Raw genomic sequence first — 15,149 nt, 5'->3', positions numbered from 1 at the left:
TTCCTTCCCTTTTTGTTCAAGGTATGACTGTATCTCATTTTTAAGGCTTACAATATCATCATGCACCTCTAAGCCTATCTCTTTGAATTTAAGGAGAGTCTGCAGTCTAGTATTCAAATTTGCATAGCCCTGCTTCTTCTGCCTCGCCTTCCTCTTCCCAGCCCTGATAAAAAAAAGTTGGATCTTGTCTTTAATCCCTTCCCACCAGGACAGCATTTTAAAATATGGGGGTTTGAGCTGCCTCCATTGTTGGTACTTTTTGATAAAATCTGACCTTACCAGGGGGTCTTCCAATAGGTGTACCCCCAGGCGCCACAACCCTCTATTCACCTTTAGTTCCCCCTGGTATTCTATCTCTAATTTTAATATGTTATGGTCAGAAAATAAATTAGGAATTAAAACAAAATATACAGGGCTAAAAGTTTCAGATAAAAAGATAAAATCGATCCTGGAGGTCACTCCCCGACCGGACCACGTAAATCCCGGGTCCGTCGGCGATAGCGACCTCCAGGCATCGCGCAACTTAAAATCTGTCTGCAAATTACTTAATAAAAAACATGATTTATCTAATTTACGGATCGGGTCACCTCCTCCTCGGCGCTCATTTACACTGAGGCAATTAAAGTCCCCAGCTACCAAAAGAGGAGATGACCCTACACAGAACAACGGTAAAATCTCAAACAATTGTATCCGTTCTTGTTTATCTGGCGGGGCATACACATTTATAACACGAAAGTTAAAATTATTAAAACATAAATGTACTAAAATAGCTCTGCCGGGCACAATCTCAGTGACAGAGGAGATTATAAAAGCATTACCTCGGCAGAGCAGACCCACACCAGCTGATTTATTCTCATTAGAGCCGGACCAAATGGAGGGCCCTAGTTTCCAGTCTTTCTTTAGCTCATTATACCGTAGTCCGTGTTGCAGACCGCATTCCTGTAGGAAACAAATATCAAAGTCTAATGTTTTGAAAAAATCAAAGAGAGCAGCCCTGCGGACAGGGCTCTTTAAAGATCTCACATTGAGTGAGAGACACTTAATAGATGGCATTTGTGTCATGGGGGAGGGGAGTCATCCATTATATCCCCTGCAGACCCCGTCAAGCTCTCGAGTGTTGAGGAGAAGCAGAGAATATTCTGGGGGTCCGAACCGGATATCGGATACCCGGAGGAACCGGGTTGCCATATATCATCCCTGGCAAGGCACACATCAGGCGAGTCTGGATTAAATGCCGGAGGATCGTCCGCTCTCAACTTTTTTCCACACGGCTCAATCACGTCACTCGTGCAGTCATCCTCCGCTATTGCTGTATGGCCTCTCACTTCCTGAAGACTCTCTAGGTCAGACATGAGAACCTCGCCATTATTGCCACCTGCTGGACAAAGAACCGTGGTCTGCTGGCACGAGTCCCTAGGTATGTCTGGGGTCTTCGACACAGAGCCCCCCACCGCCAACTCATTGGGGGCGCCCTGCTCCAACACACCAGGGACCATCGACGCAGTGGTCTTCTCCCTGACGGGAGAGTCCCTCTGCTCCGGTCTTTGGGTGGTCCGCCCTCCGCCCTTTTTCTGGGACTTCGCCACAGGAGGCTCTCCACGGGGGAGACCCGACTCCTGCTCCGTCCTCTCCGTCTCCTTCCTCGCGCCCTTGACCTTCTCCGCCACCTCCTCTGTTGTGGAAACAGAAGGACGAGGCTCAGGTCCTTTACTGGTCTCCGGAACACGAACTGGTCCTTCCCGTGGCATAGGTCCTCCAGCAGCTTCCGCATATGTTCGGGTCTTGGTCTTCAGTGGGCACTCCCGAAATATATGGCCGTCCACGCCACACAGGTTGCAAGAATCCTTATGGGGGCAGTCCTTAAATAAATGTCCTAGTAGACCACAGTTATTACAACGGAATGCCTTGGACTCTGCACAATTGCTCTGGACATGCCCCATTTTCCCACAATTTCGACAGTACATAGGCATGCCAGCATAAAATAAATACCCCCGACTTTTCCCGATAGTGATAGTAGAGGGGGGGTGATGTGTTCCTCCATAGCCCTGGGGATCCTTCCGCAACCGCACAAGAAACCTCCGCTTCCCACCCCAGAAGCCAACAGAGTTCTTCAGAGGCCCAATGTATCTCACCTCATCACAGTGACGGCTCAAACAGGTTTGGATGTCCTGCCTCTCCACAAAAGGGTTGGGAAAATACGTTGTTATTTGTACCTCCTCATGGACGAAAAGCAGGGAAAACACCAGGCCATCCATCTCATCTCTCCAACCATGCTCGTTCACCTTCTGGACCAACTGTTGGCAGCATCCTTGGTTCTTAAAAGTGATGGTATAAATACCTTTGAGTTCATTGTCCTGGAAGCAAAAGATGTCATCTCTGTCGAACTCCAGGATCCCAAGGAGGATGGTATTGCAGACAAAGCGGATTCCTTTCTGCTCTCTGAAACTTTCCAAGACCTCGATACGGATTGTGTTCCTCATCCGGGGCTCTCCCGATGCAAAAGAAATTGTAGCAGGCATCCTTCCACGAAAGCGTACCAACTACAGAAGAAAAGAAAAAAGGCGTGAGCCTTTTTAAGGGATCGCAACACGTTGTAAGAGGACTAAGCCAGCTCCCTAATAGCAGCAGGGGGGTGAAGCCCCACCGTAAGGTGGGACGATCCCCCCAGGCCAAGGAGCCGGGTACCCCAAACACCTATCAGCCAAGACCAGATGCAATGCCTAAACACCACACCCAATCTTAGCCAAAAGGCCGAGAAGCGATAACCAGAATTGGTTTCGAACTACGGAGCCACCTAAGGATCCTGAAAAGTCCATTTGTGGAGATGAGCTCCTGGACTCCCGTTAAGAAGACATGTTGTCAACCTCTAGATCCCTTACATGCCTGCACTTTTCGGCTTGCTGCTGCTGCAATCCACGCGTTTTAGATCTGCATAACTCCACCTCTTTAAACACAGCACCCTCACCCCCTGCTGTTCCCACCCGCCTCAACACCGTTGGAAGGGAGGAGAACCAATTAAGGCGGGGGGTGGGGTGGAACGAGCAGCTGTCTACCCTTAGCAGGAGGGCTGCTGATTACTTACCTCTCCTGCTGCTGCTGGCTGTCCAGCAGCAGACTGAAGGTGGCTGCTGCTGTGCGCAGGTATATAAAGGCTCAGAGCCTATTATGACACGCGCAGCCAGCGTTCCATTGCCACATTCCATCTACTGCAGGCAGGATACCTGGCTGGCTGAATGTCACTGAGAAGCTCACAGAGACCGCCATAAGCAACAGTTTAACAGAATGCCACAGACTAATCAACCCAACTTTTTGGGTTGGGTTCTCTTTTATAGTCTGCAGGCATTAAATGAAAGAAGTCAGTGTTCCAGCAGAGGGAGACAACGTTTCAGAAAAGGCATTGTAGCAAACCAAAAAAGAAATTTTAAGCGCAGCAGAGTAACCAGCGCACATACCTGTTAGCTCAGGTGAGTTTAAAAGGCTGCTGTTGATAACAAGGGCATTTGCTAAATAGATGGTGTGTGTGCAACAATATACTGAAAGGTCAATTATATTGTGCAGCTTATCTCACCACCTGTAGTTATTTAGGTGAAAGCTCCAAAATGCTTGCCTAATATGTCTGTTTATCCAAAAGGAAGTACAGAGGGAGAGCTAGATAGATAGCATTGCGTTACATTACATGGCAATGCAATGCACAGTTGCTGAAGTTGAACCAAAATGAGCTTGTCATCTGGCTTCTGCAACTTTGAACATGAAAAATCCAATGAGGAGAAGAAAAGCGAAGCCAAAGAGTCCATCCCAAAATCCGACAAACAAGCAAAATGAACAAAAAACATTGAATTCAATTCTTTCTGATTTTAGAAACTGCATTAAAGAAGGGGTGCACCGGTCCTGGAGATACTGCAATACCAGGTCAATGCGTGGAGTGGACAGAGCAAGCTCTTTTTCCATCTCCCTGTTCTAAAAATCCATTTAATATATGGTCCCCAGATAGGGGACGTATCAGATATTAAACTGATAAGAACAGATACTACACTTGATCTTAGCCAAAAGGCCGAGAAGCGATAACCAGAATTGGTTTCGAACTACGGAGCCACCTAAGGATCCTGAAAAGTCCATTTGTGGAGATGAGCTCCTGGACTCCCGTTAAGAAGACATGTTGTCAACCTCTAGATCCCTTACATGCCTGCACTTTTCGGCTTGCTGCTGCTGCAATCCACGCGTTTTAGATCTGCATAACTCCACCTCTTTAAACACAGCACCCTCACCCCCTGCTGTTCCCACCCGCCTCAACACCGTTGGAAGGGAGGAGAACCAATTAAGGCGGGGGGTGGGGTGGAACGAGCAGCTGTCTACCCTTAGCAGGAGGGCTGCTGATTACTTACCTCTCCTGCTGCTGCTGGCTGTCCAGCAGCAGACTGAAGGTGGCTGCTGCTGTGCGCAGGTATATAAAGGCTCAGAGCCTATTATGACACGCGCAGCCAGCGTTCCATTGCCACATTCCATCTACTGCAGGCAGGATACCTGGCTGGCTGAATGTCACTGAGAAGCTCACAGAGACCGCCATAAGCAACAGTTTAACAGAATGCCACAGACTAATCAACCCAACTTTTTGGGTTGGGTTCTCTTTTATAGTCTGCAGGCATTAAATGAAAGAAGTCAGTGTTCCAGCAGAGGGAGACAACGTTTCAGAAAAGGCATTGTAGCAAACCAAAAAAGAAATTTTAAGCGCAGCAGAGTAACCAGCGCACATACCTGTTAGCTCAGGTGAGTTTAAAAGGCTGCTGTTGATAACAAGGGCATTTGCTAAATAGATGGTGTGTGTGCAACAATATACTGAAAGGTCAATTATATTGTGCAGCTTATCTCACCACCTGTAGTTATTTAGGTGAAAGCTCCAAAATGCTTGCCTAATATGTCTGTTTATCCAAAAGGAAGTACAGAGGGAGAGCTAGATAGATAGCATTGCGTTACATTACATGGCAATGCAATGCACAGTTGCTGAAGTTGAACCAAAATGAGCTTGTCATCTGGCTTCTGCAACTTTGAACATGAAAAATCCAATGAGGAGAAGAAAAGCGAAGCCAAAGAGTCCATCCCAAAATCCGACAAACAAGCAAAATGAACAAAAAACATTGAATTCAATTCTTTCTGATTTTAGAAACTGCATTAAAGAAGGGGTGCACCGGTCCTGGAGATACTGCAATACCAGGTCAATGCGTGGAGTGGACAGAGCAAGCTCTTTTTCCATCTCCCTGTTCTAAAAATCCATTTAATATATGGTCCCCAGATAGGGGACGTATCAGATATTAAACTGATAAGAACAGATTTTGATTGAATATATCTTTTATTAGCACAAAAAATAAGTTAACAGACAGTGTACAGTGCCGCAGCCCAGTACACACAGAATTCTACATCATATTTACATAGCATGAGGATACGACGCACTAACTAGACACATCACACCCCTATGCTACACAAAACACTCAATCTGAAAGAAAAAGCATGTCAATCAATACAGTACGACGAACCGTGATAAGGGATGGGGATTGGGAAAAAGGGGATGGGGAGGGGAAAATCACAGGCCCGAAGCTTTATTGAAAGACAAGACACATAAGGGGAGAGGGGGAGGAGGGGTTTAGTCCTCATCCTCGTCCTCCGGACCGTCCATGATGGAATAGTCTCTGAGCAGGCTGTGGATCAGCCTGCGGCAGTCCTGGATGGACATCCTCTCCCTCCTCAAGATGAGCCGGTTCCTGGCGACCCAAATGGCTTCCTTGAAGCAGTTCATAAGGCGCCAAGCCTCCTGGATGGCTCCGACGGTATGAACCCCAGGGAAGAGTCCGTAAAGCACAGAATGGTGCGATAGGCTCGCCCTGGGGACAGAGTTCCTCAGGTCGTCCTCAAGTGCAGTCAATAGGCGCTGTGCAAATCCGCAGTCCCAAAAAGTGTGCAAAGATGTTTCCTCCACGAAGGGGCACCTTGGGCAGTACCGGGTCTTGCACAGGTTCCGGGCATGCATGAATGACCGGACGGGCAGTCCGCCCTGAATCGCCATCCACGACAAGTCCTTGTGCCCGTTGGTCAGCCTGTCAGACGACACATTTGTCCACACAGTCTCCAGCGTGTCCTGGTGAAGTCCTGTGATGTTCTTCACGTAATCCTTGGCTCTGATTAGCTTGTGGATAGTTTTGGGCTTCCACAAGTCGGGCTTGAGTCCCTCCAGTTGATGCTCCCCCACAAATCGAACGACGTCTCCGTAGAACCATGGCGTCGTCCAGTTGTAGGGGAAGGAGCTGTCCCACTTGTCCCAGCCGAGTCGCCTCCAAAGAGGAAGCAGGAAGAAGCGAGACATGGACCTGCCCGCGGAGCCATTCTTGACTTGCAAAGTCCGGCGGACACAATCACACACAAAAGAGGATCGCAGGAGGGTGGGGATATCTGGAACGCCCTTTCCACCCTTGCGAGGCTCCTTGTACATGACGGCCCGCCTGACTCTGTCCATCTTGGATCCCCAGACAAAGTGAAACACTGTCCTGGTAATGGCCCTGCACAAAGTGACGTGTGGGGGCCAGGCCTGCGCCGTGTACTGCAAGACGGGCAGGACCTCATTACGCAGGACGAGTGCCTTACCCTCACAAGTGAGGTGTCTGAGGCTCCAGAGTCCGATCCGTTGCTTCACCTTGGCCAAGCGTTCTTGCCAGGACTTGAGGGCCGCTCCTTCCTTCCCGAACCAGACTCCCAGCACCTTGAGGAAATCCGGTTGAATGTTGAAGGGGAAGGGGGCGGAGGAGGCCGGCTGCCAATCCCCGAAGAGCATGGCTTCCGACTTCCTGCAGTTGACTTTGGCCCCTGAAGCCCGGCCGAACCTCTCACACGTCTGGACGAGGGCGTCGACTGAACCACGATCAGCGCAGAAGATGGTGACGTCGTCCATGTAGAGCGAGCACTTGACCTCGTGTCGTCCCGGACCCGGTGCGGTGATCCCTCTGATCTCTCCATTCTGCCGGATAGCCTCTGCGAAGAGTTCTATAACACAAACAAAAAGAAGAGGTGATAGAGGGCAGCCTTGTCTGACCCCAGAGAGGACAGGGAAGGGGTCAGTCTTCCAGCCGTTCACCAACACCGAGCTGTGGATATCAAAATACATCAGACGGACATACGAACAAAACATGTTACCCAAACCTAACCGGTGCAGAGCTCGGCCCATGAACTCGTGGGAAACCCGGTCGAAGGCCTTCTCCTGATCCAAGGAGACCAGGGCCGCGTGTGCGCGGCGGACCTTGATGTACTCGACCGTGTCCCGCACGAGAGCGAGCCTGTCTGCGATGCGACGTCCAGGGATGCCGCAGGTCTGGTCCGGGTGGATGATCCGTCCGATGACCGTCTTAAGTCGTGTCGCCATCGTCTTGGCCAGGATCTTGTAGTCCACGTTGAGCAGAGTGATGGGACGCCAATTCCTCAGGTCGCACCTCTCTCCCTTCCGCTTGTACAGGATCGTGACCATTCCTTCCCTCAAAGATGGAGGCATTCTACCCTCCACCACCATCTCCTCGTACAGGTCCAACAGGTCCGGACAGATGAGGTCTCCCAGCGCTACATAGAGCTCCGCTGGAAGACCATCACTGCCCGGGGTCCTGCCGGTCCTAAAGGATTTAGCGGCAGAGAGCAATTCGCCCACCATCAGAGGTTTGTCCAAGGCTGCCGTGCCTGCAGGATCAAGATGGTTAGTGATACCTGACAGGAACTTATCAGCAGCGTCGGGGTCGGTAGTCTTGTGGGAGTAGAGTTCGCTGTAGAAGTCGCTGACGACCCTCATCACGTCCTCCTTCCCACGTCGCATGTTTCCGCTCTCGTCTCGCAGCTCGTTCAGGGGCGTGTGATCGGCATGAAGTTTCCTGAAAAAGAATGAGTTACATTTCTCACCCTTCTCCAGATTCTCCACTTTGGAACGGAAGACGATTCGCTTGGACTCCTCCTCAAAGTGCCTTTTCAGGCTCTTCTTGGTCTCCTCCAGCTCCTCCCTCACGTCCCAGCCGCAGTGAAGAAGGTCCTGCAGCGACCGCAGCTCGCGCTGCAGCCCTCTGAAGTCCCTCCTCTTCTCACACGCCTGTTGTCGACCCTTGGCCTGAAAGAAACAGCGAAACTCAAGTTTAACATATTCCCACCAATCAGAGACTGTTTGGAAGCTACCCTTGTAGGACTGCCACATTGCGTAGGCTGCTCTCAGCTTCTCCACGACTTCATCCTGAGCCAGCAGAGCACAATTCAGCTTCCAGGAGCCGGGGCCGGACGGAAAACCGTCGCCGAGGACACCTTGTAAGTGAATGGCTCTGTGGTCGGAGAAGAAGCAGGAGACCATCGAGTGCCTACTCTGCCTGACTGCCCGAGAGGTGAACACAAAGTCAATCCTGGAGCGGAGTGAGCCATCGGGTCGGCTCCACGAATAGTTTGTGGAGCCTCTCCCCATGGAGCCCACCACATCCTGAAGAGAGGCCTCGGTTACCATCTCGATGAGCAGCTTGGACGTGATGTCCAACTTGGCAGATGTGCCAGAACTACGACCATCCTCCTCGATGGGGCAGTTGAAATCCCCGGCCATCACTAAGGTCCTGGTGGTGGCAAGCTGAAGCCGCAGGGTCTGGAAAAGCTCCAAACGCTCAATCTTCAGTGGGGACGCATACACGTTGATGAACCTGACAGGTTCTCCCGCCCAGTTGCCATCTACAACAAGAGCCCTGCCGCAGATGAGCTCCTGGACGGACTCAAGCGTGAATGCGCCCCCCCTGATCAGAATTGCGACCCCCGCAGACTTGCAGTCACCCCCACCGGACCAGTAGGATGGACCGTGGGACCACTCCCTGGCCAGATGTTTGAAGGACCTAGAGGAGGGAAGGGAACATTCCTGCAACATATAAACATCACACAACTGGGAAGTAAGGAAGGCATAAATAGTCTGACGTCTGAACTTGTCCTTGATGCTCCTGACATTAATGGAAAATAAGTTAATATTAGCCATCATGTAGGGAAAAAAGAAAAAGTTAGCGCAGGCCATACACCTTAGTTACCACTCCGGTCGGGTGGTCCCTCGTCGGTGTTGACTGCTGGTGACGGGATCACCTGCAGGCCCTCTTCCTCCATCTGGTCAAGCAGCGCGGCCTCGATCTCGGCGACCACCAGTTCCTCCTCTTCTGGCTCGGCCACCAGGGTCTCAACCATGTGCTCCATCTCTTCTGGCTCAGGGAGGGTATCCTCCTTTTCGCCTACGAAATCCAGAATCTTCTTTTTGGAGGATTCAGTAGCAGGGCTGTCCTCCACCTTCCTCTTTCCCCGGGTTGGAACTGGGGAGACAAGAAGGGGAAAATCCTCCTCGGAATAGATAGCGGCGGGTGGAGGAAAGGTTAATTCCACCGCTACCATGGTCTGGGGAGGGAGAGTGGCTGCCGGGGCAGGGGAAAGGACACCTGCTGAGGAGTAGGGGAAGGAGGAAGAGGAAGTGGAATCCTCAGCAGGGGTGGCCGGGGTGGAGGGGGATTGGACGGGGGTGGCAGGGGGAGGGATCGAGAGAGGGATGACAGAACTCTTACCCTCCTTTGACTTTTTCTTCTGCTTCGGAGCTGCTGGGACCGTCGCTGGGGCTTTGGCCACCGACTCCTTGACCGCTTTGACCTTGGTCGTCTCGGCCTTGGCCGCTGGGGCCTTGGTCGTCGCGTCCTTGACCTTCACAGGCCTGGTCGTCGGGGCCTTGTCCTCCGTAGCTGGGGTCGTCGCAACCACCGATGCCCAGGATCTCTCACGCTTGGGGCAATCCTTGTACAGATGAGCCGCCAGCCCACACAGGTTGCAGGACGTCTTCTTCGGGCAGTCCTTCGAGCTGTGTCCCGTCACTCGACAAATCCTGCAGGCATCCTCCTTGCAGTCCTTCATCTCGTGGCCGTTCTTGCCGCATCTCCTGCAGTTCCGCGGCATGTCCGGGTAATAGATGAGGCCGTAGGAGTTGCCCAGGGAGAATGTCGGGGGCAGGTGCCGAAGTCCGTCTGAGTACGCCAGGTCCCTGTGAAGTCTAATGGTCACCGACCACTTACCTGTCCAGAAGCCGAGTCCATTCAGGATGTGAGAGGGTTCCTTCACAACCAAACAGAAGCGTCTCAGGAAGGTACTGATGTCTTGGCCTGGGGTGTGCGGGTTGCGCATGGAGACCGTGATCCTCCTTTCGTCCCTCTGGATAGGGCAGCTACCTGTAAAGGCAGAGAAAGAATTATCCGGTCCTTTTGCGCTTACCATTTCCCAGAACCTCCTGCAGGTGTTCACAGTGGCGAAGGTGACGAAAAAAATCCCCGTCAAGAAGGTCTGGATGCTGAGGGTGTCCGACCTGGAGAAGCCTCGATCCAGCAGCATCTTCTGGCAGAACACGTCCGAGGACATGTCCAGCACCCTCCCATCCACTTCCTTCAGCTTCAGGGCCACCGTCTGCCGCATCCATGGCTCCAGGGCTGGAGCTTCGTGGCGGGGCTTCTGGGGTCCCTTCTGCTGGCCAGTCGTGGAGGCAGAGTCCTTGGGGTCAGAATCGGCTCCTGGCTGGGCCCTCCTGGCTGTCCCCTGCTCCAGGCTCTTCTTTTCGGCCTTCCTCGCAGCGCTTGCCATGGCTTTCCTCCTGCAGTTACTTCTTGGAGCTGGATCTGGAACTCTTCCCGGAATGGGTGGAGCTATGCAGATTCTTCTCCCGTCGTGTTCTGGACAAATTCCCCGAAAGGTCTTTGTCTCGATGATTTTCTTCCTCGAAGATTCCACAGGACAGCCCGATTCTTCTCCGAGTCTTCGTCTTCTTCTGGATTCTTTAGAGCTTCTTCCTCCCACCGATATCCGCCTTCCTTCTCCGATGTCAGCTGGGCTCCGAAGCTCTTCTCCTTCCGAGTTCGATTGCTCTCGTCAAGTGTAGATCGTAGCTCTTGTGTTCTTAAAAGAACAGATACTACACTTGAACTTAGCCAAAAGGCCGAGAAGCGATAACCAGAATTGGTTTCGAACTACGGAGCCACCTAAGGATCCTGAAAAGTCCATTTGTGGAGATGAGCTCCTGGACTCCCGTTAAGAAGACATGTTGTCAACCTCTAGATCCCTTACATGCCTGCACTTTTCGGCTTGCTGCTGCTGCAATCCACGCGTTTTAGATCTGCATAACTCCACCTCTTTAAACACAGCACCCTCACCCCCTGCTGTTCCCACCCGCCTCAACACCGTTGGACGGGAGGAGAACCAATTAAGGCGGGGGGTGGGGTGGAACGAGCAGCTGTCTACCCTTAGCAGGAGGGCTGCTGATTACTTACCTCTCCTGCTGCTGCTGGCTGTCCAGCAGCAGACTGAAGGTGGCTGCTGCTGTGCGCAGGTATATAAAGGCTCAGAGCCTATTATGACACGCGCAGCCAGCGTTCCATTGCCACATTCCATCTACTGCAGGCAGGATACCTGGCTGGCTGAATGTCACTGAGAAGCTCACAGAGACCGCCATAAGCAACAGTTTAACAGAATGCCACAGACTAATCAACCCAACTTTTTGGGTTGGGTTCTCTTTTATAGTCTGCAGGCATTAAATGAAAGAAGTCAGTGTTCCAGCAGAGGGAGACAACGTTTCAGAAAAGGCATTGTAGCAAACCAAAAAAGAAATTTTAAGCGCAGCAGAGTAACCAGCGCACATACCTGTTAGCTCAGGTGAGTTTAAAAGGCTGCTGTTGATAACAAGGGCATTTGCTAAATAGATGGTGTGTGTGCAACAATATACTGAAAGGTCAATTATATTGTGCAGCTTATCTCACCACCTGTAGTTATTTAGGTGAAAGCTCCAAAATGCTTGAATAATATGTCTGTTTATCCAAAAGGAAGTACAGAGGGAGAGCTAGATAGATAGCATTGCGTTACATTACATGGCAATGCAATGCACAGTTGCTGAAGTTGAACCAAAATGAGCTTGTCATCTGGCTTCTGCAACTTTGAACATGAAAAATCCAATGAGGAGAAGAAAAGCGAAGCCAAAGAGTCCATCCCAAAATCCGACAAACAAGCAAAATGAACAAAAAACATTGAATTCAATTCTTTCTGATTTTAGAAACTGCATTAAAGAAGGGGTGCACCGGTCCTGGAGATACTGCAATACCAGGTCAATGCGTGGAGTGGACAGAGCAAGCTCTTTTTCCATCTCCCTGTTCTAAAAATCCATTTAATATATGGTCCCCAGATAGGGGACGTATCAGATATTAAACTGATAAGAACAGATTTTTTTTTTTTTTTTTTTTCCCAAACACTCAGAAATTAAGTTTTATAATCTTAAATCATATATCACCAAACTCAAGATTTTAGTTCCATCATCGTGTTTAGATATTATATTTATTTTTTTTCATTTGAATTAATATATATAAAGTTAAACATAACAATTCCTTTGCAGTTTCAACAGTTTCCAAACAAATCACAACTGACATTACTTCACCCGGTTTCCCAAACTAAATATCCCCTTTTTCTCTTTTACTTTCCTCCCAACAAAACCCCTTAACTTCTTTTCTTCCTCCTCATGCTCTAACCGCATCTGTTCCCAATCATACTCTTCCTCATCATCTCTGAAAGTCACCACCTTCTCCAACACTTTACCCTTTTCCTCTTTTACTTCTTTCTTTTCACCAGATACTTTCCTTGGTCCACAATTTTCCTGTACCGTTACCTTTTTCTTCAATTTCACCTTTAAACTTTCAACTTCTTTTCCCTGCTTATTCTCCTCTATAATTATCGCATCAACTTCCTTCTTCATTTTATCACCAATATCTTCCTTTTGTCCTCCAAAGTTCTTTTCAAAAGTTCCTTTGCTGCTTTCCATGTAACAATACCCAGAACTCCCGTTTACCATAATCCTCCCATTATGCAAATTTTCTTCTCCTGTTGTCCACACCAAAAAACGTCTCTTTCCGTTCCAAATACCAACTTTGTTCCTGTATAATTTCTGAAACTTTACCATCTTACATTTAGATTCCAAAAAAACCATTATCTCCTCTATTTCCACAAACGGATTGTCCATGTAAATTATCACACTCTTCGGTTTCCCCATGAATGATGCACTTACTCCAATTTTCCCAGAATCCTCTTCACTCCAGCCTTTGAAAAAATGAATGCACTTTTCCTCAGAAACTAGAGTCACATCACAAACTTTACCTTGCTTTATTTCTTGCATACAGTAGATATCCTTCTCCAAAACTTCATATTTCCTCAAAATTTCCAGAATCCATTTTTCTTCCAAAAAAGTTTCTTCCGTCTCCCGTTTCACAAAAAAACGTAAGCATCTCTTCTTTTTCCAAAACTCCATCTCAACGATCCGTTTTCCTTCCGTTTTTTCCTTTTAATCCTCCAAATGTTGCCACCACAGCTATGTGTGGCGACAGTTGCCCCCCACAGCTATGTGTGGTGACAAGGTGATCGCCTCTCGTTGCCCAGGGACTAATCCGACTCCCTAATAGCAGCAAGGGGGTTTAGCTCCACCGATAAGTGTAGCGATCCCCCCAGGCCAAGGAGCCGGGTACCCCAAGCGCCTCCCAGCCAAGACCAAGGCAGAAACCGCTAGATCACTGCACTTGATCTTAGCCAAAAGGCCGAGAAGCGATAACCAGAATTGGTTTCGAACTACGGAGCCACCTAAGGATCCTGAAAAGTCCATTTGTGGAGATGAGCTCCTGGACTCCCGTTAAGAAGACATATTGTCAACCTCTAGATCCCTTACATGCCTGCACTTTTCGGCTTGCTGCTGCTGCAATCCACGCGTTTTAGATCTGCATAACTCCACCTCTTTAAACACAGCACCCTCACCCCCTGCTGTTCCCACCCGCCTCAACACCGTTGGAAGGGAGGAGAACCAATTAAGGCGGGGGGTGGGGTGGAACGAGCGGCTGTCTACCCTTAGCAGGAGGGCTGCTGATTACTTACCTCTCCTGCTGCTGCTGGCTGTCCAGCAGCAGACTGAAGGTGGCTGCTGCTGTGCGCAGGTATATAAAGGCTCAGAGCCTATTATGACACGCGCAGCCAGCGTTCCATTGCCACATTCCATCTACTGCAGGCAGGATACCTGGCTGGCTGAATGTCACTGAGAAGCTCACAGAGACCGCCATAAGCAACAGTTTAACAGAATGCCACAGACTAATCAACCCAACTTTTTGGGTTGGGTTCTCTTTTATAGTCTGCAGGCATTAAATGAAAGAAGTCAGTGTTCCAGCAGAGGGAGACAACGTTTCAGAAAAGGCATTGTAGCAAACCAAAAAAGAAATTTTAAGCGCAGCAGAGTAACCAGCGCACATACCTGTTAGCTCAGGTGAGTTTAAAAGGCTGCTGTTGATAACAAGGGCATTTGCTAAATAGATGGTGTGTGTGCAACAATATACTGAAAGGTCAATTATATTGTGCAGCTTATCTCACCACCTGTAGTTATTTAGGTGAAAGCTCCAAAATGCTTGCCTAATATGTCTGTTTATCCAAAAGGAAGTACAGAGGGAGAGCTAGATAGATAGCATTGCGTTACATTACATGGCAATGCAATGCACAGTTGCTGAAGTTGAACCAAAATGAGCTTGTCATCTGGCTTCTGCAACTTTGAACATGAAAAATCCAATGAGGAGAAGAAAAGCGAAGCCAAAGAGTCCATCCCAAAATCCGACAAACAAGCAAAATGAACAAAAAACATTGAATTCAATTCTTTCTGATTTTAGAAACTGCATTAAAGAAGGGGTGCACCGGTCCTGGAGATACTGCAATACCAGGTCAATGCGTGGAGTGGACAGAGCAAGCTCTTTTTCCATCTCCCTGTTCTAAAAATCCATTTAATATATGGTCCCCAGATAGGGGACGTATCAGATATTAAACTGATAAGAACAGATACTACACTTGATCTTAGCCAAAAGGCCGAGAAGCGATAACCAGAATTGGTTTCGAACTACGGAGCCACCTAAGGATCCTGAAAAGTCCATTTGTGGAGATGAGCTCCTGGACTCCCGTTAAGAAGACATGTTGTCAACCTCTAGATCCCTTACATGCCTGCACTTTTCGGCTTGCTGCTGCTGCAATCCACGCGTTTTAGATCTGCATAACTCCACCTCTTTAAACACAGCACCCTCACCCCCTGCTGT

General features: G+C 49.4%; 4 non-coding genes and 1 pseudogene across 4 annotated transcripts; all 5 read right to left on the bottom strand.

Annotated features, from left to right (window-relative positions):
- Positions 1-3,872: 3,872 nt before the first annotated feature.
- Positions 3,873-4,063, bottom strand: LOC141180979 (U2 spliceosomal RNA). The gene has a single exon (XR_012256599.1). It is a non-coding gene; the product is annotated as a U2 spliceosomal RNA (small nuclear RNA).
- Positions 4,064-5,172: 1,109 nt separating this feature from the next.
- Positions 5,173-5,363, bottom strand: LOC141181919 (U2 spliceosomal RNA). The gene has a single exon (XR_012257447.1). It is a non-coding gene; the product is annotated as a U2 spliceosomal RNA (small nuclear RNA).
- Positions 5,364-10,915: 5,552 nt separating this feature from the next.
- Positions 10,916-11,005, bottom strand: LOC141182119 (U2 spliceosomal RNA; annotated as a pseudogene).
- Positions 11,006-12,114: 1,109 nt separating this feature from the next.
- Positions 12,115-12,307, bottom strand: LOC141182030 (U2 spliceosomal RNA). Its single transcript, XR_012257523.1, has one exon. It is a non-coding gene; the product is annotated as a U2 spliceosomal RNA (small nuclear RNA).
- A 2,439-nt stretch (positions 12,308-14,746) lies between these two features.
- Positions 14,747-14,937, bottom strand: LOC141180977 (U2 spliceosomal RNA). Its single transcript, XR_012256598.1, has one exon. It is a non-coding gene; the product is annotated as a U2 spliceosomal RNA (small nuclear RNA).
- Between the last annotated feature and the right edge of the window lie 212 nt (positions 14,938-15,149).

The sequence above is a fragment of the Phyllobates terribilis genome, unplaced genomic scaffold (genome assembly GCF_046119375.1).
Source record: "Phyllobates terribilis strain yellow unplaced genomic scaffold, ASM4611937v1 Scaffold_34__1_contigs__length_13252353, whole genome shotgun sequence".
NCBI classification, from domain to species: Eukaryota; Metazoa; Chordata; class Amphibia; order Anura; family Dendrobatidae; genus Phyllobates; species Phyllobates terribilis.
This window is presented reverse-complemented; position numbering and strand designations above follow the sequence as displayed.